This window comes from Canis aureus, chromosome 2 (assembly GCF_053574225.1).
Source record: "Canis aureus isolate CA01 chromosome 2, VMU_Caureus_v.1.0, whole genome shotgun sequence".
Classification (NCBI taxonomy): domain Eukaryota; kingdom Metazoa; phylum Chordata; class Mammalia; order Carnivora; family Canidae; genus Canis; species Canis aureus.
In genome coordinates this window covers 77,263,397-77,290,248 of record NC_135612.1, presented here as the reverse complement: position 1 = coordinate 77,290,248, position 26,852 = coordinate 77,263,397, and the positions used below count along the sequence as shown (strand labels likewise).

Here is a 26,852-nt window from a genome sequence, read left to right as displayed (position 1 = left end):
TATCACAAACCAATAACGTATCATGTCATACACTAAGAATCCTAAAGTCCAGATGTGTCATTTTGTTTAACAGGCTCCCAGCTAAGAGGTATACCTTTTCCCTAGACTCCCTCTGGGAATCAGTGAGTAATTCACTTGTTTGTTCATTCAACAGACATTTACTGAACACTGCTACTACTCAGGTCTAGAAGTCACGGATGTAACAGCAAATAAAATGTTGTATTTTCTTTGAAGAGGTATACCTTATGTAGCAATAATATCCCTCATTTCTTCATCAAAAACTCAATATCAGAGTTAATATATGTCAATTATATCCTAACAAATCTATAGGAAAAAAAGAAAAAAAGGGAAGTAAAAGCAAAAACAAAAATAAAATAACAAAAACCCCACCCAGTAGAGAGAGTTTCCCAGGTATTATAAGGAAAATAGTGAAAAGAATAAAACTATCCATAATATATTCTACTGTGGAGAAATAAAAATTAGAGTTTGGATTTTTTTCTTTTGGAAAAAAAATCAAAAACAAAAACAAAAGCAAACTTGAATATGGCACATTTTGGGAAAGAAGGAATTGTTAGGCACCTACATTTTCTCAAGTCACGGAATCAGAATTTAAAAAAAAAAATTATTTATTTACTCGAGAGAGAGAGAGAGAGCATGAATGCAAGTAGAGGGAGGAGCAAAGGGAAAGACTACTCAAGCAGACTCTTTGCTGAGCATGGGCTCCATTTTATGACCCTGAGATCATGACCTGAGCCAACCAAGAGTCAGATGCCTAACCAACTGAGCCACCCAGATGCTCCAAAAACTTTGTGTGTGTCTGTGTGTGTTTTTGTTTTTTTCTTTAAGTAGGCTCCATGCCAAGCATGGAGCCCCATGTGGGGATTAAACTCATTATCCTGAGATTGAGGCCTGAGTTGAAATCAAGAGTCAGATGCTCAATCAACTGAACCACCCAGGTGACCCAGAATCAGAACTTTATTTATTTTTTTTAATTTTTTATTTATTTATGATAGTCAGAGAGAGAGAGAGAGAGAGAGAGAGAGAAACAGGCAGAGGGAGAAGCAGGCTCCATGCACCAGGAGCCTAATGTGGGATTCGATCTGGGATCTCCAGGATCGCGCCCTGGGCCAAAGGCAGGCGCCAAACCGCTGCGCCACCCAGGGATCCCAGAATCAGAACTTTAATAGGGACTCCAGGCAGATGAAGGGTCTATAGAGTTATATATTTTGTTTCCTAAGGTGAACTCTGAGATGTGTGATATAACGTTGATCAGTTCATTTGCCTAAAATGGTCAATTTGCTTAAGCAGCACTTAGTACACACAATAGCGTGCACATAGTAAGAATATCAGGTAACATTAGAATTATTTTTGAGGGCAGCCCGGGTGGCTCAGCAGTTTAGCGCCGCCTTCAGCCCAGGGCCTGATCCTAGAGTCCCAGAATCCAGTCCCACATCGGGCTCCCTGCATGGAGCCTGCTCCTCCCTCTGCCTGTGTCTCTGCCTCTCTCTCTCTCTCTCTCTCTCTCTCTCTCTCTCTCACATGAATAAATAAATAAAATCTTAAAAAAAATTATATTTGATTATAAACTGTGACTCTGAAAACTTATTCTTAATTTAATATCCATACCATGTAATCATTTATTTCACAACTTTAACAATTTGGAGCTAACAATACTAAGTACCATAGTGTGTGCTCTAATGTGTAGCCTCGTTAGCTTTTATAAAGTTTTTTTATAGAAATAATGATGGCAAGTACTCAAAGTATTCAGACTATTACCATTTCTATTTCCACTGTCACTATTACTATTGCTTATACAATTTATCAAGTTCTCACTATATGCAAGCAATTGAAATGCACAATTTACAAAGTATAACCTTATTTTTAAACAAAATCATTAAGATTAGCAAGTTAAGTTGTAGAACAACAGATAAATATTTGTGAAATGACAAGAATGGAGAAAAATTTTCAGTTACAAAATATTATATTTAAAAATAAGGTTTAGTTTGTCGAAAAATTGACCATATAGTACAGATTGCATCATTTTTATTTATATAATAATTCCGTTTGTTTAATACAAGTTATAAAGATCCATATTTGATTATCAATGTAGCTGAATCACTGTAGAAGCCTAAAATACTAACATTAAACAGTGAATGTTCTTCACTAACAGTAAAAAAAATTTTATAGTTCGTTTATTTTCCTTTAGTATGGACAAATAAAGCTGTCATTAATTTAATATTCTACTGTAAAATAGAAATAGTCTAGTTTCCTTAGTACAAATATCAGAAAAGCATTGTATAATTTTGCAGTGTGATTCAGTTTTACTTTGCTCATGTTTAATACTGTTTTTATTCAATTTTGTCTATTGTAGGAATGAAATTGCTTTAGATATTACATAGTCTGAGATAAAATTAGCAGTAATACCTTTATTTTTTTCCTCATCTCGAAATATTCATGTGGCTATCTTTTAATAAGAAACAATTTAGTAAAATTATGTTCCTTGCTAGCTACTGATTATATTCTAAAAAGAAAACAAGAAAGAATAAAAAAATTCAGTTTTGTTATTATTTCTCCCACCATTTCAGTTGCTAAATTCAATTACCAAGGGAAATGAATCCATATAAGTTTATGTAAGAATGACATATGGTTTCCTCCCACAATCACAATTGATTATTATAAATAGTATTAAAATACAAGAAAATATAGATTGACCTTATATGTGCTTGCTACTTGTTGTCATAAATATATTATGTATATCATTCTAAATTAAGACTTGAAATAGTTACCCATTGTTACACATTGCTATTTCTTCTAAACACATGTATCTTTACATTCCCTATTGCTTCAATATTCAATTTAGTTTTTTCTTCTGTATTCTCAGAGAACAGAGATACCACTCTCATTCTTTTTTTTTTTTTGAGTTCTTAAGCACAAGAGCAAACTTGCCACAGAAGCAAAGCAAGAAGAATAAATAACTGTAACAAATCATAAATTCTTCAATATTCATCTACATACCAGAATCATTACCATAATAAGCACAGTGACTTATTTTATTTTATATATCCATCTAAAGTAAATTCAGTGTTTTTTTTTCTAAAAAATATGTACATCTTAGAAAACTAGAGTGTTTCATTAAATGACTGAATACACACTTTGTAATAAATAATAGCAACTACACAATGCATATGTGTTGAATTAACTCTTGAAAGAAATAATCATCATGTGTTTCTTAATGCTGTTATAACAAATTGCCACAATCTGAGTGGCTTTTGAAACAACAAAAATTTATTATCTTACATTTCTGAAGGTCTGAAATGAATCATACTGGATTGAAACCAAGATATCTGTATGTCTACATTCTTTCTAGAGTTTCTGAGTGAGAATCTGTTTCCTTGTCTTTCTTGCAGAGGCTGCTTGTATTCCTTGGTTCAGGTACCATTCTTCCATCTTTAATAGTGGCAATGCTGCTCTTTTTCACATTGCTATTTCTTTAATTCTCTTTTCCAATTCCTTCTTCCACTTGTAAGGACGTTTGTGATTATAATAGGCCCACCTAGGTTAATCCAGGATAATTTCTTTATTTTAAAGGCACTGAGTTGGCAGCTTTGATTCCATCTACATCTTTAATTCCTTCCTTCTTTGCTATGCAACCTAACATCCACAAATTCTTGGAATTGGGACATAGAAACTTTGGAGGAATTATTCTGCCTACCATACTGAGATACAGTGTAATGAACTTAAAATGGCAGAGATTCTGTAAGGAAGAATTTTGTAGATTATGATAAGAATTTTAGACTGTATCTTAAATGGGAACCAATTAAATAATTTAAGCAGGAGAAACATCAATAATTCAACTTATCTTTTTTAAAAGATCACTTCTGTGCAGTGTTCAGAATTAATAGAAGGAATTAAGAGTGGATATCCTGATGAATTGCATGAAAGGTGTGAGAAAAAGAAAAATTAGAAAAGCATAGATCCTAAATTATTTAAATCAAATTTTGAGTTCTCACTTAATTAGCTGTATGAACTTGCAAATTTCTGTCTCAGTTCCCTCATGGATAAATTGAAGATAATACTGGTACCAAACTCTTAGTTTTTGTTTTGCTTTGTTTTCTAATAAAAGTAAGGCAATGTATGCAAAAAGCCTAGAATGTTAGTACATGAATCCTTTAATAAATGTTAAACTAATAATTATATTGGAGGTAGAACTTACTGAATGACTGAATGTGGGTTTAAGACAATATTAATAATGACTTCTAAGTTTCTGAAAATCAAGCATTTCTTAATAATAAAGACTGGAGTTGGTGCATACATGGCTAAAGAACCCACAAGTTTTTGCTTTTTTATATGGTGAACACAAGATGCTTGAGGAAATCCAAGTATAAATGTTGAGAAAAAGTTGCATGTAACGTCTATTGCTCAAATGCAGGTCTGGAATTGAGAGGAGAATCACTATGTGTCAATGCCAATTTTTTTTTCATATAGAAGATGCTATAGAATGCCATACACATCACTATTTTTGTACTACTAAGAAGGAAAGAATAAAAATTGTTAATAGAAACATGACATGCAACCAATTTACAGATGAATTACATTTTTGATGTTAAAATATTTAAGAAATGTGCAGAGTCAATAGAATAAAGTTTATTATTTCTGACAGCGTGTGAGGAGATGAAATCATCTAGGTAAATAGTGTAGAGTGAAAAGTGGAGGTCTTGGGAAGTTATTATATATAATAGCAATGATTGAGAAATAGGAGATGAAAAAAATAGAAATTATGGGTATAGTCAATACCTAGGAGCTAGAAGAAGGCATGGTGTCTAACAAACCTCTTTTGTTTTCCTTTTTTTTTGAAGATGGGAGCAATCAGCTCATGTTTGAATACTAAAGATTGATTACAAGGACCAGGAAGGAGGAGGAAGCTAATTATAGTAAAACATGAGAAATGAGAAATTGCACAGTATCCTATAGAAAGCAAGTTGTCTGTAAAGAAGTGGCTAGGTTCCAGGATGTATGTGGAGTAAATTTTCTCTGATTGCCAGAGAGAGAGAGTATTCTGCTGCTGTAACAGGAGGGAAGGAGAGGGTACCTGTGGAGTTTCTGGAAAAAGATGGTGGCAGGTGGGTGACAGAGTTGCCCTGGAGGGTTTTAATTCAGTCAGGGAAAGATGAGGCAAGGGCATCCACTGAAAGTAGTGAGACAGAGATTGGGATTCTGTGAGAGAGATTCTGTGAGAGAGATCATTGTAGCAAAGAGTGAATAAATGAATTCAATAGAGAAATGCACCAACATGAACAAGTGAAATGGAAAATTCCATTGAACTTGGTGATAGAAGAAATTTATCTCAGGGATGTTATGCAGATTAACTGTTCGGCCTGGGATAAAGTTAATAAGCTATTGTTTTCATGTTTCAAAGGCTAGGTTATAAAAGATTATTCAGTGGCATTAAGCTATGTTGATGCAAAAGAATAGCAGAGTTTAGGGTCAGCTGGGTTCACTTAAGCATCTGCCTTAGGCTCAGGTCATATCTCAGCACCTGGGATGGAGTCCTGCATCAGGCTCCCTGCTCAGCAGGAAGTCTGCTTCTTCCTCTGCCCTTCCTCCTGCTCATGCTTTCTCTCTCAAATATATAGATAGAATCATTTAAACGAGAGAAAAACAGAGCTTAAAAAATACCAGTGGTTTTAGGGAATTTACCTAAGAGTGAAGATGAGTCTGGATCATAGAGATAGGCAAAGAGAAAAATAAAAGCAAGAGTGTGTACATCACTTTGTCCATGATGATAGACATGAATATACTAAGGCTAATATAACAGGAATCTGATGAAATAGGTAAACTGTAACCCATAGGCTAAAATCATGGAAAACAGACTATCCACAGGAAGATGCTAGGTGGCACTACTAAAGTTGCATATTTAGTTAAATGGCAGGAGCTTCAAAACAGTAGATGGTTTAATACGAATTTGGAAGAGTAATAGCCGCTGGGCAGAAGCATGGATACTGTGACAGTTTAGCAACATTTAATGTCTCATTTGGATTTCAGTACCCAGGAGAAAGAGGGCAAAGGATTCAATGTGGCACTTTATGCTTAATCATGTATAGCTTCACACCATGTGTTTATTCCTTAGGGCAACAGACATGTTTAAGCAATATGCTGGTCAATGAACTAGTCTCAGGAGTGCTGTAAAAGACAGAAATGGCAAGTCTCTATCCTCAGTCATCTGTCATGCTAGTGAGAAAAACAGGCTGGAAAATGGCCATATTGGCCAAGAAGGAGACATACAAGGTTTTTAGAAGGCCACATAATAGAAAATCTTGAGTCCCTTTCAGATCTAAAGGTGCATTGGATGTCAGCCAACCATAGACCTCAGGAATAATGTCTTAGGGAGAGGTATTGCCATATATAATAACCATGGACACAACTGAATGCCGGATGTTGATAACATTAATATACATTTTTATCAGAGTGTTGAGAAGAAGAGAAATGAATGTTGACTGATGAGGTTGGTGATGTAAACAGCTGTCAAATAACATAAAGTATCACAGGTTTGGTAAAAACTTTGGTTTTTAAACTAAACCAATAGGAAGTGTATTATATTATAAATGGAAGATGTATGATGATATTTCCCATAAAAAAATGTATGGCATATTTGCCCCATTGTGAAGAGTAAGCTAAAGGAAGGTGACATTAGAAATACACTCTGGAAGTGTACTCAGAGAGGTCGTAGAGATCAAGAGAAGAGGAAGCACATGTGCCCAGGTGTGTGTGGTGTGAATATACATGGAAGTATATACATGGAAATCACTTGTTTTCTCTCTCCCTCTCTCTCTCTCACCCCTACACACATACAATGTAAGCAACAAGATAATGTTTAATTGGTAGTGAGAGAATAGATTATAATTGAAACAAATTAGACATTGTCGACATTACCTGGTATTTTAACTACAAAAATATTTACCTATGAAAATACTCGATTGGTAGTAGAACTGAATTAAAATTATTTTTTTTTAAATATTTTATTTATTTATTCATGGGAGACAGAGGGAGAGAGAGAGGCAGAGACACAGGGAGAGGGAGAAGCAGGCTTCATGCAGGGAGCCTGACGTGGGACTCGATCCTGGGTCTCCAGGATCCCGCCCTGGGCTGAAGGTGGCGCTAAACCGCTGAGCCACCAGGGCTGCCCTGAATTAAAATTATTATTCAATTAAAGTTTAAGTATCTTTGAAAATACAGAGGCCAGTTCTACACAGTCTGATGTTAAAATCTGAGAAAAACTCCATTGCCGATACATGAAAGATTTAGCACTTTATGTGAAATTGCTGAAAATGAAGAAGCTATATTGTATACTTTTTAAATACACCCTCTAGTCTTTTTTGAAAAAAGCAAACAATGTAACTTAATCAAGAGTAGCTTTAAAAATGATGGCTTTGCCAAAACACAGTTGCTCTTCTACATCGTTCTTTACTGTTCGGTTTTCATGCATTTCTCTACACCATTTAGCTTACTGAAATATTTATTGATTAAAATGCCCATATATATATTTTTCCATGTCACTTCAATTCAGCACCCATCATGAGGCACTTCACTTCCAAAATTTGTTATGATACCTGTATCATATTCCTTCATCCACACATCTCCTGCCTAACAAAATTTCTTGTCCATCCCCATTTTGACTCCGTATCTTTAAATCTCATCAGATGTGATTATCAACTAATTGCTTTCAGCCCAATCTCACTCTGCACACCAGATTTTATCCTGAATTCTTTCATCCAAATATATAAAAAATAGTTTTCACTAGTTTGGTAGACACAATGATTAAAACTATTTTAAGGTTGTCCAAATCACATCTTTCATTGCTTTTGTCTTCCATCCAGGTGATAAAATAATGGTGAAGATCAAAGTTTTATTGGATACAAATAAATTCATAAAATGTCAACAATATGAACCTCAAGCCCTGACCTACTTCTGTGTTTTTCTATAAATTGTTCAGTCATAATTCAAGTAAAATTAATTTAAAGTTTGAGATCGTATTAATCACATTTTATCATTCTTGCCACATTTCTTGCCAACATTTCCAAATTTTTCAGGCAGCAGAAAGATTACCTTCATGAACTGAGTATAAGAATCAATAGGCCCCATCTTTTAAACTATATTGCCTTTATGATTCCTGAAAGGGGAAAAGAATCTCAGATTACTCTGTTATCAATAATGCCAATTTAGAACTGGTATAAGCAAAAAACAAAGTCAATGAAAATCTTATGTGCTCCCAAAAGGGGGTTTTAAAAGTTTCAAAATGATCCTTCTGATGCATGTTAATGAATCTGATCATTCTGGCATTGTAATAGGGGTTCTTGAAAATAAAATGTACAAGATATATCTATGTATGAAAGACCTAATCCATTTATAGACTGCAACAGTCCATTTACATTTTATCTGAAAGGTATGAGGGGCCAATTGAAACAAGTTACAACTGACAAGAGAATGAGTTTATGTAGTAATTCAGAAAGCCGCAGGAACAGGTTTTTATCATGGTTGACCTAGTGTGAACCAATACTTTCCTTTTAGAAGTATTCTGATTTGAATTCTCATTAAGCCATGTAAAACATCACACTTTCAACATAGTATGTATTCTAGAAATAAAGGCTATTAAGTTTTCAGCAGCCATGGAAAGCCTATAATTTATATCTTAGATGATGAGTCTTCAGATGGCTTTAAAACTGATTACATTTACATTTTTTGATTTAATCTTTTCTGTTCACATTACAAAATGATAGCATATTGTTATATGCAAGCAAAGCTAATCTTTCTGACTTACGAAAAATAAAAAAAATAGTACTAGAAAGTTTCCTGGGTTTATGCTCCCTTCTGTGTTACTGCAAATAGCACATCGTTTATACTTTTTATTTTAAAACCAGCAAAATGTATTTAGTCTTAAATTCAGTGCAATGACCACGAGCTTCAGAGCTTAGCACTACTCTCATTAAAAAATGATACTTTGATCTAGTCTTCAAAACTCTGTAGAATTGGAGCCTGGAAAAGTAATTTATAATTTTACCAGTATGGTAATCAAAATAACAGGTTCTGATTATGAGATGTTGATTGTGTAGCACCAAAATAACATATATATGCACTGAATTGATACTAAAAGTATAGCTAGCATGCATATTTAATTTATTTCCTAGAAAACATAATTCTACATATAACATTTTCTTTCTTTTTTCTTTTTTTTTCTTTTCTTTTTTTTTTTTTTTGCTGCTTGAGATGAGGGCATTTGGATGATTTTCAAATTGAGAATGCATAACCAATACAGCACAAACTAAGAGCTATGGTTTTTTGTTTTTTTTTTTTTTAATGTTCATAGTTGTGGTAAATGTTTCAGTCACACCCAGAAAATTAGCATGGTTATGTTAATAGAATAATTGTGCCTATTTATGTATAAGATAAAGCTGTGGGTGAGTCAAGAGAGTAATGTGAATTTTCACTCAACTGATGACTAATTGAATATTGAAAGAAGTATGATCCATCCTTACCCTCTTTTGAGGTGAGATGAGTTACACTCTCTTTTTATGTGTTATCACCAACATATTTGACCATTGCTTTCCCAGAATCACTTCATTATGCCGACCCTTTGTTGCAAATGCACAAGAATGAAAGGGACTGAATTTTATGTATACTAGGATAATTTTTGCTTAAAACACTCTTACGGCTTCATATCATCATTAGAAAAAAATAACTCATACTAATATTCTTTAGAATTGCCTTTAAGACACGGGAGCTTCCCCCAAGTAAATGTAAATTGCTTGCCATAACCACACAGCTAATAAATGGTGTAGTGTAGTTTCCATTTTTTTATTAGCTAAATCCAACATATTTCATATTCATAACTCTGCCTCTCCATGTCAACTGGAGGTTAAAATTTATCTGATTATAGCCTTATACAATCTCTTCCAATGAATTATAGATTAACCTATCACTGAGTATAAATATATCCATTCCAAACTGAATGTACTTAGTTGAAAAGATACAGAGTAGGCAGGAGGTCACAGGCAATGCCCCTCTCTCTGTTTAAGAGCACATTTGAACTAAAAGTGAAATGCTTCCTAAGCCAAATAAACTGTATCATGGATTTTACCTGGATAATTTTTCTAACATAGTATTTCATGCTTATAAACATTTTAAAATTTATTATAAATCAAAATAGAGCAAGAAAAATGTTAGTCTTTGCAGAATCTATTTTTTAAAGTAACTAGAAACTTTTTTTTGTTACCCTTGTCTTGCTAATTTGTAAGCATAATAGGAGTAGTAACCTCATTTTGTAAAAAAAAAAAAAAAAATGCAAGAACTATAATTTTATACTCTCTGCTAAGCATAAATATAGTAAACCGAGTGCCATATGGCTCATCATTATAAAAGTTAGTGTTTCCACTTGCTTTGTAAATCTCTTCAATTTTATGGAGCATAGAAAGGAAATTAATTGCTAAATGAGGTCATAGCATTCTCTCTCTGAAGCACTAAACATTCATAAGCTTAGTATAAATTTTTTCAGTAGAAAAGTAAATTATATTTGTAAATGGAGGCTATTATGATGTAATTACTATTTATTTCCCCAGCTTTTTATGAGATGTATGTTTACTGGGCAACTATCAAACAAATTTCATTACTGTCCTTTTTAGCAAAATAAGATGGATTTATTAAAACTATAATAATGAACCTTTTTAGTAATCCATTGTAAATTAGTTTTCACGTAAATGAAGACTTTCACAGGACCAGAATTAAACTCTTTATAAAACTGATATAAAATGATTTAGTTATACAAGCATTATATTTTGTTTTAACTTTTTCTTAAATCAGCAATTAATTTTAATCTTACAAATACATTTCTTTTGTAAGATTATTTTTCTATTTGCCAATTTTATCACTATGCACAGATGCACTGCATAATGATGGAAAGAACATCACATACAGTGTTTGATGTAAAGCAGTAGAAACTGTTTCCATTGCTTATAATCATTAATGTGACTCTGCCCCTGAGTGTGGCCATAACAAACATTTAATCAAAATTTTAGGACAATTGCAATATAACTTTTAAATATCGGGCAAGTAGATGACTCTTGAACAAAGTTGGCTTCATGTATAATTTAATGAGTGATGGATTGTGTTTCAAAGATGTAGAGGTATTGACTGTATTTTTTAACAATGTTATTTAGAAAATATGACATGGGTCACTTATCATTAAAACAGAAAGTTATCGACCTGTCGTCATTTTCATTTTCTTATATATCTTATATATCTTAAGAGAATTTAATTCGGGGAAACTGGGTGGCTCAGTTGGTTAAGCGTCTGCTTTTGGTTCAGGTCATGATTCTGGGGTCCCAGGATTGAGCTCCAAATCAGGTTCCCTGCTCAGTGTGGAGTCTGCTTCTCTCTGTCCCTCTGCTTCTTTCCTGCTCTTGTGCTCTGTCTCTCTCAAATAAATAAATAATAAATAAATAAATAAATAAATAAATAAATAACTTATTTTTTTAAAGGTTTTATTTATTCATGAGAGACAGAGAGAGAGAGGCAGAGACACATGCAAGGGAGAAGCAGATTCTCTGCAGTGACCCTGATGTGGAACTCGATCTCAGACCCCAGGATCATGCCCTGAGCCGAAGGCAGATGCCCAACCTCTGAGCCACCCAGGTGTCCCACCAGAAATGGCATCTTTAAAAAGTCCCTCAGGAATCACCTAATCAGTACTAGTTAGGTCATCTGCTTGATGGGCCCTGCCATCTTCTAAAGGAAAATAATCTTGCAATAGCCCCTCTTCCCCCCACTTTTTTGCCTAGTAGAAGTTCCTTGTTTCTGTTCCCTTCAGCCCATAAAGTCTTTCATTTTGGAGCTACTTTCTATCTGCTAAATTGGATGCTGCCTGAGTCAAATCAATTTTTTGCTCAAACTAAAAAATTTGAATAGGTCTTAGTTTATATTTTAACGGTTCTCATGTTGGATCTGCTTGATGTGTTCAAAAAACACCTCCAAAACAAACAGGCAAGTAAATCCCACTTTTTTGAAGGAATTGAGTGAATGGATTTTTAAAAATTTTAAAAATAAATCATTGAGACCATTTCTTCCTTAGAGAAAATACAGAAAGTAAAGAAAAATACACTGCATTCCTTCTTGTTCCTAGGATTGAATAAAAAATACATATATAGCTTCGGACAATATCTTGTTCAAAGTTTGCTCTTATTATGAAATTTCACATTCCAATTTCTCTTTTCCTATAATTTTCCTTTGAGTATAAAGCTTGGTGGAAGAACTATTTAGAAAGAAATCATGTACTAAAACAAGGACCGTGGAATGCTTGGGTAGCTTGGCAGTTGAACATCTACTTTTGGCTCAGGGCATGATCCCGGATCTGGGAATTGAGTTCTACGTCAGGTTCCCTGTGAGGAGCCTGCTTCTCCCTGTCTTTGCCTTTATCTGTGTCTCTCTATGAATAAATAAATAAAATATTTAAAACATAACAAACACAAACAAAAACAAAGGACGGCAATGCAGTTCTTCAACAGTGTTATATTTAAAGATATATGTGTATATATATACACACACTATATACACATGCACACATATTATATATAGTATGCATAATCTATATACTATACATAATATATATTACATATATATTTCACACATTCAAGTATGAGTATATATATACACATGCACTATGCACACATGTAGTATACACACATGCACACATACTATATAATATATAGTGTATTTAATATTTCAATATTAAATTTATAAGTATATTTTTAAATGATCATAGGTTTTTCATTAGAAAAAAATTCTGTATGGAGTTATTCCTATACTTGAATTTTAAAGAAAAAATGCACCTGATTCACAATTTATAATATAGACATATTTGTTTTGCTGTCCTATCATTTATAATGTTCTGTAGTATGATAGGTAGCATGTATAATTTAGCAGACAAAAAATATTAGAATTTAAGTATTCCCAGAATCATAAATCTTAACTATAATTATTTGTATTCTAGCAATGTCTTTCAATTTAATTTTTGACTATAAGTGTATGGCTTTATAGTATAGTTAGAGTTGACACAAGCTTTAATGAAATTATATCCATGTCTCTCAAATAATAAGAGAATAAAGAGAAAACTTCAAAGTTTAAGGAGTAATTGAACGTTATTTAAACTTAAATTTGGTACTAATTATTACAAACACAGAATTAAATCATTATCAGAAATTTAAGGAATGTTAATGTTTGTTCCATAACCAGTTTCATATAGTCAAAAGTTTATCTTGTAACAGAATATTAGCTAAGAATATTTACAAGGTGCCTTGAGAACCCATTTTCTTAGCCTTACTGAAGTATAACTGATACACAAAAACTCGTGCACACTTAATGTATACATCTTGATGAGTTTGTACATAAGCAAACACCCATGATATCATCACAACAATCAAAACTCTAAACATATCCATTACCTGCAAAAATTTCCTTGTGTTCTGTTGTTTGGTTGTTTGTGGTAAGAACCTTTAACATGAGATCTATCCTCTTAACATATTTTAAAGTGCATAAGACCATATGGTTACTTATAGGCACTATGTCAGATAGCAGATCTCTAGAACCTATTCATCTTCCATAGTGAAAACTATATCCTCTGAGCAGCAATTCCTGACTTCCTCCCACACTCAGTCCCTGGCAACCACCATTCTACCCTCTGCTTCTAGAAATCTATTTTAGATACCTCCTGTAAATCGACTTATGCGCTCTTTGTCCTTCTGTGACTGGTTTATTTGATTTAGCATAATATTCTGTGGGTTCATCCAAGTTACCACAAAGGCAGGACTTCCTTCTGTTTAAAGGCTGACTAATAGTCTATTGCATGTATATAACACATTTTTTATCCATTCATCTGTTGATAAATATTTGAGTTGTTTTCATATCTTGACTATGGTGAATAATGCTGAAATAAACATGAGGGTGCACTTACCTCTTTGAATTCTGACTGAAAAAAAAAAAAACAAAACAGGAGCAACTGATAACCTTTAGGAAAATAATTTGTTTTTTTAAATACGTTAAAAGGATTTTTGAAACTGTATTCATTTGAAGAAGCATGTATCATCACCTTTTTAGGAAAAACGTGTTTATATGTTTCAGTAACGTAGGTGAATTTTTCCCTTATGTTTAGAATTTTTGGAATAATTTGAATATGTTAACACAAAAAGTATTTTTTTGATTTCCCAACATTCCAAATAGTGATAATTTTATAGTCTTATTTCAAATAATGAACGTGTGATAACATAAAGCAACACACTTTCATTTTATGAAACTTCTGGGTCCCATGTTGAATACTCTGGGAAGTTTTGGTTATACAATATAATAATTACATAATAATAGTAATTGCCATAAACATATCAGTTTAATGATATTATATATTACAGATTTTCAACTCTTTTGGAAAAATAGTGAAGACAAAAGCCTTGGGAAACAAATGTCTTTATTAGTAGTGTCTAATACATTATATCTCTTTTCTTCTGCAAACACCATATTTCTAAATTAAAGTCACATTCACAGGTACCAGAGCTTAGGACTCAAACATATCTTTTGGGAGTACACAACTACTACACTGACTAAAATCTAGAATTCTAAAATAAAGCAAATTTACCTCAAGGTAGAATCAGAATTGCTTTGTGTCTCTATGTCAGAGGCTCGGTGCTGCATAACTGAAAAAAAAAAAAATCTACATTTATTTAGAAGCCAGTTCTAAGAGGGTAAGGAAGTCAGGCTTTTCTCCTTTCTACATCAAAACTTGTAAATATCCAAAGAAGGTTTCAACTTCCCAAAACTCAATTCAGCCCAGTCAATGCAAAAGTGAGCTTTTGTGAAATGGGCTGCCATATTCCATACTGGATTAGAAATAAACTAGTCAGTTATGACAAAAGCAGAAGGACAGTGCAGACCAATGTCCTCAAGGAATATAACATTTAAGGAACAATTTCTAGTAAGATATTTATGTACTATATTTTTAATTAATCAGAAAAATAAAATACTTCGTATTCAAGAAAGTGGACAACTGGAAGATATCCTGCCTCAGTTAAGCAGGATAATCCATGATGAATCTCATTACACTAGAAATTTCTTTGTTTAAGGGTTAAATGCTATTTATCCCCTCAAACTTAAGAAACTTAAAGTACTCTCACAAGAGAAATGAATTAATCAATATTGTAAAAACACATACATCCTAATAGTTGCCAAACACTAATCTTGAAGATATGTTTCTTCTTCCAAAATAAGTATTTCATTCAAAATATTTGGATATATTATATAAAATATGTCCAGTGAAAGATCTTTGGTCTAAAAATGTAGAAAAAAGGATTTTCACAAGGCAAAAATAGCAAATGTGCAGTTTAATGCATAATAATATGTTTTAGAATCAGAAAAACCTCCGTTTATATCTTGGCTTTAGCATTTAGCCGGTATATAACTTTTGGACAAGAAATTAGTTGATCATTATAAGCCACACTCCTGTCATTCATACAACTTGGATAATAATACAAATGTCATGGTTGCAAGAAAATAGTCGTTAATGTGTATATATGTGTGCATGTGTTTACGTCAAATAGCCTAAAGCTTAGCAAAATGAAAGTTCGGCAATTGTTATTTTTGTGTTAATATTTTCATAGCTATGAGAAATATTTTCTAAAGGAAAGAGGAAGATTTTAATTTTGTCTTGTTATATAGAAAATGCAGGACATGCAAGCAGTGAGGAAAATGAAGTATATATATGCAAGGAATCCAGACAAAATAAAAATTCAAACCTCATATTAAATGTATAGCATGGATAGTTGGAGCACAATTGTCAGTGCCAAAAGAAAAATTCATTACATGGAGAAAATAAATAAATAATGCAGAGGAAGAGGTAACAGAAATTTTTAAAAACATGGTAGGCAAGAAAATAGCTATAAAAATCATAATTTGTACCCCCATCTCACAAACACGGAAATTCAGAAATATGTGACTTTCTTGAGGTCACCAACAATTAGAAGTTGAAGAAGCTAAATTTCATAATGGAACAAAATTTAATTACACTATGTCAAACAATAATATCAAATAATTTGACATTTCTGACCATTAACTATGAGCCATTAACATCTGATTAAACATTAAATTGGGATTAAATGATTTAACATTGGCTTCAAAATATTTATGCAATATTTCTATTCTTTTTTATGGTATCACCTGGGACACAGGAAATTATTAAAGCATGATCATTTTATAATTAGACTATTAATCACTAGTTAATGAAAACCTTTATATAGGGACTTCTGAGTGGCTCAGTCACTTAAGCATCTGCCTCCAGTTCAGGTGGTGATCCTGGAGTTCCTGCTCTGATTGGGCTCCCTGCTCAGTGGGGTGTCTGCTTTTCCTTGTCCTTCTGCTTGTTGCTCCTCCTGCTTGAGCTCTCTGTGAAATAAATAACATAAAAATCCTTAAAAAAAGAAAACTTTTATATACAAAAATGCCTATATTCTAGGGGCACCTCAGTGGCTCAGTTGGTTAAATGTCATCCTGCTCAGGTCATGATCTCAGAGTCCTGGGATCGGGTCAGGCATCACGTTCCATGCTCAATGGGAATCTGCTTCTGCCTCTCCCTCTTCTTCACCCTCTGCTTGTATTCTGTCTCTTGCTCCCTCTTTCCTCTCAAATAAATAAGAAAAATAATTTTTTAAAAAAGTGCCTATATTGTATACTTTTTTTTCCATCTAGAAGAAAATATATTTAGAAAATGCTCTAAAACTAATTTAAGTTACTACTGGTTTCTGTGCATGCAATCATCTCTTGACAGCTAAGATCACTATGGTAAAAATTGTATGGTGTTAATCCAAAAGCTGTTAGTAAGACTGATTAAATATTGGTCACTTATTGAAGAGTAATTGAAAATATAAACGTGAACTGTCAGATGAATGTTATATATAATGCATTTTCAAAGTAAAATTAATCTCTCAGCTCTATCAAAAAAAGATTTCAGAGATAATTATTTATTCCATATAAAAAATATTTACACAATTATTCTGTCGACTTGGATGTTTTTGCATGGTAACTGACTAAAGCAAGTGATTTACCAGAAATCTAGCCACTTTGTTTCCAAAAAGAAAAGAAAATATCATTAATTTCTTATCATGCAGTACGCCTGGATGACTCAGTGGTTGAGCATCTGCCTTTGGCTCAGATTATGATCCTGGGGTTCTGGGATCGAGTTCTGTTATCAGGCTCCTCCTAGGGAGCCTGCTTCTCCTTCTGCCTATGTCTCTGCTTATGTCTCTGCCTCTCTCTGTGTCTCTTGTGAATAAATAAATAAAATCTTTAAAAAAATTCTTATCATTCAAGATTTATCATTCAACAAATATATTGATTTTTATGCAGTTGTCAAGCACTATTCTTGGCACTAAATAAAATTACTACACTGTAATACAAAGACAGAAATTGAATAATAAACCAATAATGAGATGACATAATTTAAGTTACTGGTAAGTGCAACAAGAAAACCAACAACTTCTCATATAAGAGAGTAAATATCTGAGGCCTTAGATTCTCTAGCTTGGTCAGAAAAGACTTTTCTTTTTTTGGCAGTCTATGGTCTAAGGCATAAATAAAGAGGTAAAGCCAGTTGTATGAACATCTGAGCCAGAGAAGAGGGAAATATGTTGAAGGCAGGAGTCTGGTGAGTTGGTATGGAGAGAGCCACGAGCAAGGGGAGAGCTAAGGAATCTTGACTGAACAAAATTACTTTGTCTATTTAATACAACACATTGTGATATCTGTAGTCTAAATCACAATTTTTAAAAATGATTTTATTTATTTATTTACCTATGTATTTATTTATTTAAGAGAGAGAAAAGGCACAAGCAGGGGAGAGGGGCAGAGGGAGAAGCAGGCTCCCTGCTCTTCTGAATCCATGTGGAGTTCCATCTCAGGACTCTGGGATCTTGACCTGAGCAGAAGGCAATTGTTTAACCAACTGAACCACCCAGGGGCCCTCTAAATCACTTGAATTATAATTGAATTCCTTTGTAATTCCTGATAATTTGTTTTGATTTTAAAACAAGAAAATTTCAAAGATAATGCTTTATTTTGATAGAATTCACAAATGGCCACAAATTCTTATGTTTCATATATTATTTCTCTTGCAATGGGATTTACAGTGCATTTCATCAAAATGCAGAGACTTTTCCACCCTATGAATGTAAGGAGGCCTCACCATTTACTTTGAACAATAGGAAAGTAACCACTTCGACACAAGCAAAATTTTTTTAAAGTTTGAGGACTTGCTTACTGCTGTTTGAGTCTACCTGCCATGCGAACAAGTTCAGGCTAGGCTACTGGATGGTGATGACAGCCATAGCTTCTATTATACCAGCCAAAATCTGGCAAATACAAAACATGTGAACAAGTCCATTCTGTACAAGTCAATATCTAGCTAACCTGCCAATTGTAAAAAGCCATGAGCGAGCCCTGTTGAAACTAACCAAACCTGACCAAGAAGAGAAAAACTACACAGATCATTCTTAAACTAAAATGACATCCAAATCAGTACATTTGGGGATCTTTTGTCTTGCAGCAAGACTTATCTGGCACTGCTAGGTTGTCAGATGTTTTAATAGAAATATGCCAGTTAACAATTTATAGGTGATTCTAAAAAATGTGTAAGAGTCTCTTGCTGCCTTGCCACGGAATAGCATAGAAGTGTTCTAGTTTGTTTAATCCATCTCTCTGCCTTATAGACAAAGAAATATAGTGTATAGCAAATCAACACACACACACACACACACATATATACACTCAAATAATCTTGTTTGATGTGCAACAAAAAAAAACAATTAATTTTACTCTGACAAAGAATTGCTTTTTACATTATTCACAAGATTTTTGGTATTGGAGATTAAAGTTACCCTTTGCCATCAGTTTCAGAAATGAAAGAGGGAAAGAGTTCTACATCAAGAAAACTATCGTTATAATACACTGGCAAGTAAAGGGAAAATGAGAAGGGAAATAGGAAGGAGTTGTTTAGGTCACACAAAAAGGAAATGATGTTTTCTATATAGCTATATGTATTTCAAGAACTCATCCACTTAATATTAATAACCTACTTCTTTTATTTTACCTTTAATTATCTTAACATTCTTTGCTATATGTGAAACACAGAAATTAAAGCATAGGTGACCAGTTGAAAAGAACCACATAATCAGCAAGAAATTATTTTGTTTTTGCAAGATTGCATTTTCAAGTATATTCTAATGTGCTTGAGACCTAGAGTAGATGAGACAGATTGAAGTTAGCTTGTGCTCTAAATTACTGTAAGGTTATCTAGGACATTCTTTGAAGGCAACCTAATAGGACACCAAGTGTTTTGTTAGATCTGCAATAAGCAGTTTTATTTTACATCAAACAGAGGTAAGTTTAATAGTTTGACCTAATTTCTTATGAACAGAGCTCTTTGTGTAAAACACTTGAGAAGATTTTGTTCTAGTATACTCAAGGACATTAAGAAAATAGCTCTCTGTTATAGTTTTGCTTGCAGGTTCAGGAGTTGAACTAGCCTAAATGACCTGTTCTTCATAAAATGCCCTTTTAATTTGCTGATGTTGCTCCCAAGACATACAAGTCTGCTGATCTACTGATCACTAAGTTCTGTTGGGATAATTATTTCAGAATAATTTCCCTGAGTTGCAAGACAGGTCAAAAGGGAACAAAAACTTACAAAGTTTAATGCCTAAAGGAAGGGCATTGGTAAATGTTTTCAAATTAATGGTGTAGGCAGAATTTAAAAGGCAAGCTAACCCCCAATAGTTACTACATTAAAATCATTGCTTACTTCTAAACAAATACTTTATTCTGAGCCCCAGAAGGGAATGATCTCAAAAGCATTTAAGATAAAATGTTTTATTATACACCAACTTTTGTGTAAAGATTGGTAGCAGAGAAATGTACTTCATCAACATGACAAGTCAGAGCTTGAAATGGACATGTTCAGTTTTAACATATTTCATTTTATGAATGTCTCCCCTTCCCAGTCAAATGGAATGTGGTTTATAGACATGAGTATTTAATTAAAATAGTGAGCTCTCCAGGAGGATGGTATCCATTCTGTCTACAGTTAGCCTGCAGAAAAATCGAGGGTTTCGGTTATTAACACCCATCATGCTCAGAATCTCTATATGTCTCACAAAAAAGAAAAGGGACCAAAGTAACTATCTAATCTGCCCCATTTTAATAGGGGCAAACTGGAATAGTCCAGTTTTAAATTGTTTCTGAAAATAAAGGATTATACCTTTGCACACGTTTGTCGTATGATGTGATACAAATAATCTAGGACTTTCAGCCCTACTGATTTGAAATGAAAAGTCTGAATTACCTTATTCCTCTTAAAATACCAAGAAGATAAGAGTGTAGCCTAGATTCATAGATTAAATAAGTACTCGAGTAAGTACAAATAAGCCATATTCAATGAATGCTAGTTTTCAGCTACCTCTCTAGACTTCCAAAAGGTTACATATGCTAATAGTCCTATTCAGATTAAATTACTTATTTAATGATTGGAAGTATTTTTAAAAGTTCATATAAATATGATGACTCAAACTGTTCACAAAATAGGAATTGGCCATTTACTATTTCTGTGAATGGTCAAATGGTTAATATGTTGTTTTGTGAGGCACACAGTTTCTATAGCAACCCTGCTGCAGCACAAAAACAGCCACAGAGAATACAAGAAGAAGAAGAAGAAGAAGAAGAAGAAGAGGAAGAAGAAGAAGAAGAAAAGAAGAAAGAAGAGTTGTGTTCTAATAAAACTTGATTTCTAAAAATAACCATAGCCCAGTTTTGCCAATCCCTGTCGATGGACATGAGTATCCTGAGAGATGTTAGTTGGTTAGTGAAATACTTATGTTTTCAAATATGTCTGTATAATTAGCAAACTACAGTCTTTCTTTGAGTTCTGTCACATATTAGCATATCAAAAGTTCTGAGGTTAGTCTTAACAATAACAAATCTCTTGAAATTTCTTTAACACAGAATTTATTCAAATTATCAATTATTTACCCTTCTAAAAAGAGAATTTTCAGCTATTAATGAAATATATAAATGAGGTCAATTATTCATGTTATCAAATTTAGCAATTATACAATATTATTTTTTTAATTTAAATTCAGTTCATTAACACATAATGTATTATTATTTTCAGAGCTAAAGTTGAGTGATTCATTAGTCTTATATAATACCCAGGGCTCATTACATCTCATGCCCTCCCTAATGTCTATCACCCAATTATCCCCATCCCCCACCCCCTTCCTCTCCAGCAACCCTCAGTTTGTTTCCTATGATTGAGAGTCTCTTACAGTTTGTCTTCCTCTGATTTCATCTTGTTTTATTTTTCTCTCCCTTCCTCTATGATCTTCTGCTTTGTTTCTTAAATTCCACATATAAGTGAGATCATATGATAATTTTCTTTCTCTGATTAACTTATTTTACTTAGCATAATATCCTCTAGTTCCATCCACATCATTGCAAATGGAAAGATTTCACTTTTTGATGGCTGAGTAGTATTCCATTATGCTATTGAGAGGATCATATGGGTTTTGTCCTTTCTTTTATTAATGTAGTGTATCACATTGATTGACTTGTGGATGTTGAACCATCCTTGCAGCCCAAGAATAAATACCATTACGTCATGGTAAATAAACCTTCTAATGTACTTTTGTACTCTTTTGGCTAGTATCTTGGTGAGAATTTTGGGATCTATGTTCATCAGGGATATTGGTCTGTAATTCTCCTTTTTGCTGGGGTATTTGTCTGGTTTGGGATCAAGTTAATGCCAGCCTCATAGAAAGAGTTTGGAAGTTTACCTTCCCATTTCTATTTTTTGGAACAGTTTCAGAAGAATAAGTATTATTTCTTCTTTAAATGTTTAGTAGAATTCCCCTGGGAATCCATCTAGCCCTGGACACTTGTTTGTTGGGAGATTCTTTATTACTGCTTCAATTTCATTGCCAATTATGTGTCTATTCAGGTTTTCTATTTCTTCCTGTTTCAGTTGTGGTGGTTTATATGATTCTAGGAATGCATCAATTTCTTCCAGATCGCCTAATTTGTTGACATATAGTTGCTCATAATACGTTTTTAAATTATTTGTATTTCTTTGGCGTTGGCTGTGATCTCTCCTCTTTCATTCATGATTTTATATATTTGGGTCCTTTTTCTCTTTGCTTTTTGATAAGTCTGGCCAAGGGTTTATCAATCTTATTGTTTCAAAGAACCGGCTCCTCGTTTCCTTGATCTGCTCTACTGTTCTTTTCATTTCTATCTCATTGATTTCTGTTCTACTCTTTATCAATTCTCTTCTCCTGCTGGGTTTAGGCTTTATTTACTGTTCCAATTATACAATTTTAATATTAATTAAACATTATATACTAATTAAAATTACTATAGGAACCCATCTCAGAATACTTTAAGCAAAGGAAAGAAGTTTCTTAAATTATATAATTAAAACGTTTTCTTGAATGTATGTTTATAGAAAAGAGAACAAAGAGTTCTGATTTGTAAAACCTGAGTCATACATATTTGTCTGGTGTGGATCAAAGAAAGTGACATGACAAGGACTACAAAGATTGGGTTTTCCCACTGGAAAGACATATTTCTCCAAGAGTAGGGAGGTTGACTAAAAGTAGTTACTTCATTCCATTTCTAAATTCATATTATATCTAGGAATTTTTTGGTAATTAATAGTCATCTTGAGCTTTGATAACTAGGGTTATATTCTCCATTCTAAGTAAGCTACATGAAAATCAAGATATTTTTATGGATTTTTTAACTCCTAGAAGTCACTGGATTATTCAGCCCTTTCCAAATATATATTTATATATAACTGAATTTTCCTACAGGTTTGTGTTAACAGATCCCAGTTTGTGTTAAAGAACAAATTATACAGCAAAAGGTCATAGTAATACTGCATATACATACCCTATAATCTAATATTTTAAGGAGGCTGAGGGAAATGGAATGGAAGTTCTCTAGAAAGAATTTGATTTCTTGGAACCCAGAATGTAGTGATATTTAGTTTCTATTCATATTTGTCAGCCACAAATTTTGAGTTAGTGTATTCTATTATGACTTACAGACACCATTTACATGTAGGCTCATATTGAAGCTCTAGATCAGGACCAACTTTCATGAAAAATTTGAATAAAACTTCTCATCTCTCTTTTACATTCTTTATTTTACTATGGTGTCAAAAAGGGGGAAATGAAAGGAAAAATTTCATGGCACTGGCTTGTGATACCTTAAAAAGTAAATGTGCTGTTTCAATAGTGCACATTCCAGTTATTTTCTTTGACTTCCAGAATCATCAGCCAGTATTCTGAACAAACCTTAAATATATGATTGCTTCATGATTAAGTTAACATTACCAGGATTAAAAACTCCTAACTCATTAGAAATTAATTGAACATATTATATATCTTAAAATATGATTTTTTATTTATTTATGATAGTCACACAGAGAGAGAGAGAGAGAGAGAGGCAGAGACACAGGCAGAGGGAGAAGCAGGCTCCATGCACCGGGAGCCCGACGTGGGATTCGATCCCGGGTCTCCAGGATGGCGCCCTGGGCCAAAGGCAGGCGCCAAACCTCTGATCCACCCAGGGATCCCCTTTTTTCCCTAAATTCACAGTAGGAATAATTTTATTTTGTCTTGAACAGGTAATACGCTTTCTTTAGCTTGGTCAGAAAATGGCTCTTAGTGTATCATAACCATTCTTTTTGCTGTGTCTGGAAATTTGGAACATTGAACTGGATGAATCATATTTCTTAAATATTTGCTAATATATTTCAATAAACTAAATTCTGATTTTTTGTGGTGACACTGTACATATTTTATGCTACTGCTTTTCTCAAGATATATCATAAATTAATTGAATTTAAAATCTCCAAAATAGAGTTGTTGTTTTCTTATTTCTTGCTCCAGTTTGAAAACCATAGCAACATGTAAAAATTATCAATATTTAATCCCTTTCCTATATACTACATTACTGATGACTCTGAACCTTTATAATGATGTTTTCTCCACTAAGAGGCAGAAGTTAATTACTAAGCTCAGCTTTTGCTGAAGCTGTCAGATATGCATGGGAGATAGTAGATTAAATATATTCCCTTCCAATCAGTATTACATAATCTGAATTTCCAAAAGGATTTCCTTTAAAAATTAGCTAAAATTCTATCTTTGACAAACTAGCAATCTTTCTTTATATATATGTTTTAGAAATAAATTCTAGTTATTCATAATTGCTTCCTAAAAAGATTTTCAAGCTTTCAGCAATTACAGAATTACTTTCTCTCTTTGAACAGTGGGAAAACTACACAAAAGATATAAAACAATGGTTTTATCATCATACAATAGAGATTGTAGGACTATGGCCGATGAGGGAGGGAAACAAATGAGATAATCCCTATGATATTCCATTCTTTCTCCATGGAGGCATATTATGGATTCCTGAGCAGAGATAATAATCGCGAACAGAACACAACAGCTTCACTGGGTGCAAGAGACAAACTGCAGATTTGATAGACTAAAAGTCTGAGAAATACAAAAGTTGCAAGGCAGAATCACAGAGAGGAAGGAACCAGGCAATAAATGAATGCATGAATAAGTGAATGAATGAATACATAAATAATAGTAATAGCTCCAGAAATTTCATAAGGCTGCTCTTGTGTCTGTAGAGTATAATGATGTGCACACATATAGAACAAATTAATAAGGCTGAGAAAAATGTAAGTGAGGAGTCATGAACCCACAAATTCACAAATTGTTGATAATTTTGCAAGTTACTGTAAGCTAGAGTGTATGTCAGGGAAGTCATTAAAGACAAAATAAGGAACAAGTCTTGGTACAAGGGATTGACTATCTAGAGTAAATACTATTCTAGACCTTTCCTAATAAAGCTTTTTAAGACAAGACAAATCTAGCAAATTTAACTGTAACTAAATTTATTGCTTATCAGATAATAGCCAGATACTCTTCAAAGAAAGAATCAAGAAATTTAACTGTGTTGTATACACAATGTCTATTGTCAAGTGAAAAAGGTAATAAATATGCAAATAAGCAGGAAAATGTGATCTGTAATAAGAATTTTAAAAAGTCAATAGAACCAGAGCTAGAGCACCTGGCTGGTTCAGTCAGTAGACAATGTGATTCCTGCTCTCAATGTTGTAAATATAAGCCCCATAAGTATTGTCACTCCCACAGTGGGTGTAGAGACTCCTTAAAAAAATAAAATCTTAAAAAAAAATAGAACCAGACCTAGAAATTTTATAGATGTTGGAATTAGAAGACACAAAAATTAAAACTGACATTATCACTATGAACAATTATTTAAAGGAATATGTGAACAAAGTGCTAAGAGAATGAAAGATATAGAAGTGAAGCAAAAGGAATTTCTCGTAATGCAAGCTATAATACCTGCTGTTAAAATAAAACAATAACAACAACTCTGTTGATTAGATATTGTAGAGTCAAAGGTAGAGTCAAAGGTTAATAAGCATGGCGCTAGATATTAAAATTATGAACAACAAGATAAAAGATTTATAGAAAGAAAACATCTTCAGTGATCCATTGGACAAAAAAAGTAATCTCTCTGTAACAATCTAAAATCAATTCTAATTTCAAATTATGTCTTGTTATCAGACCCTTTGTTCCTTCTTTTAATGGGAAACCTTTAATTTTTCAACATAAGAGTAAAATAAATATACTATTATAGACTGATCATAAGTAACAATAGTAGGTGAACTAATGGCTAGGATTTATTTATTTATTTATTTATTTATTTATTTATTTATTTATTTATTTAAGATTTATTTATTTATGATAGACACACACACACACAGAGGCAGAGACACAGGCAGAGGGAGAAGCAGGCAGAGGGAGAAGCAGGCTTCATGCCGAGAGCCAGATGTGGGACTCGATCCTGGGTCTCCAGGATCATGCCCTGGGCCAAAGGCAGGCACCAAACTGCTGAGCCACCCAGGGATCCTCGGCTAGGAAATATTTAAAAAAGAGAGTTGAGAATTATTTTTAGCAAATGACTTTCAGATATTATTATATAATTTGGTTTATTGTACATTGATTAGGGATGAGAACATCCCTAACAATTTCACTATTTTCCCCTAAAACAGTTAATCTGATTTTGGTGAATTATTTTTTAATTTGAAATTTTAAGAATGCCTCAGTGGGAGGTGTGCCTGAGAGGCACAGTTGGTTAAGCATCTGACTATTGATTATGTCTCAGGTCATGATCTCAGGGTTGTGGGATCAAGCCCTACGTTGGCTCTGCACTCAGTGGGGAATCTGCTTGAGATTCTCTCTGTGCTCTCTCTACTTGTGCAGTCTCTCTCTCTCTCTCTCTAAAATAAATGGATCTTTTAAAAAAAAGGCTCAGTGGGATGTTTCCTAGTGAATTTTAAAGGAGATGGACTCAGGAAAACGACTCCCAGCAATTGGCACATATAGTATTAATGGCAAAGTGAAGTGGGAGTTATTAAATGATCAAGAAATTAACAAAAAACAATTGAGAATAATGTAAGATGAATCTAAAAACACAGACAATATTACTTTTAACCTTATTTTGATGTACTTACTTTTATAGTTTGCAATCCAGTCCTCATTTTTATGGTTTCTTCCAATAATTTTTATAATGATCACTAAGCCAAAATAACTTTCAATTTACTGTTAGTTTTTAACATGCCAAAAGTTAAAGGTACTTGTTACACGGAGAAATAATTAAAAACTATGATTTATTTA

The 26,852-nt window shown here is 33.2% G+C and overlaps 1 protein-coding gene across 15 annotated transcripts in view; it reads right to left on the bottom strand.

Annotated features, from left to right (window-relative positions):
* LOC144302548 (uncharacterized) overlaps positions 1-26,852 on the bottom strand; it is a 236,493-nt gene that overhangs the window by 76,009 nt on the left and 133,632 nt on the right. For 14 of the 15 annotated variants that reach the window (XR_013369541.1, XR_013369543.1, XR_013369542.1 and 11 more), the window contains 2 exons: positions 16,316-16,470; positions 14,672-14,729 (listed from right to left, as the gene is read on the bottom strand). The gene's annotated coding sequence lies outside the window, so the exon portion shown is untranslated. Of the gene's footprint in view, positions 1-11,319; positions 11,466-14,671; positions 14,730-16,315; positions 16,471-26,852 lie in introns of those variants that run through there. The other variant, XR_013369523.1, reaches the window with a different exon arrangement.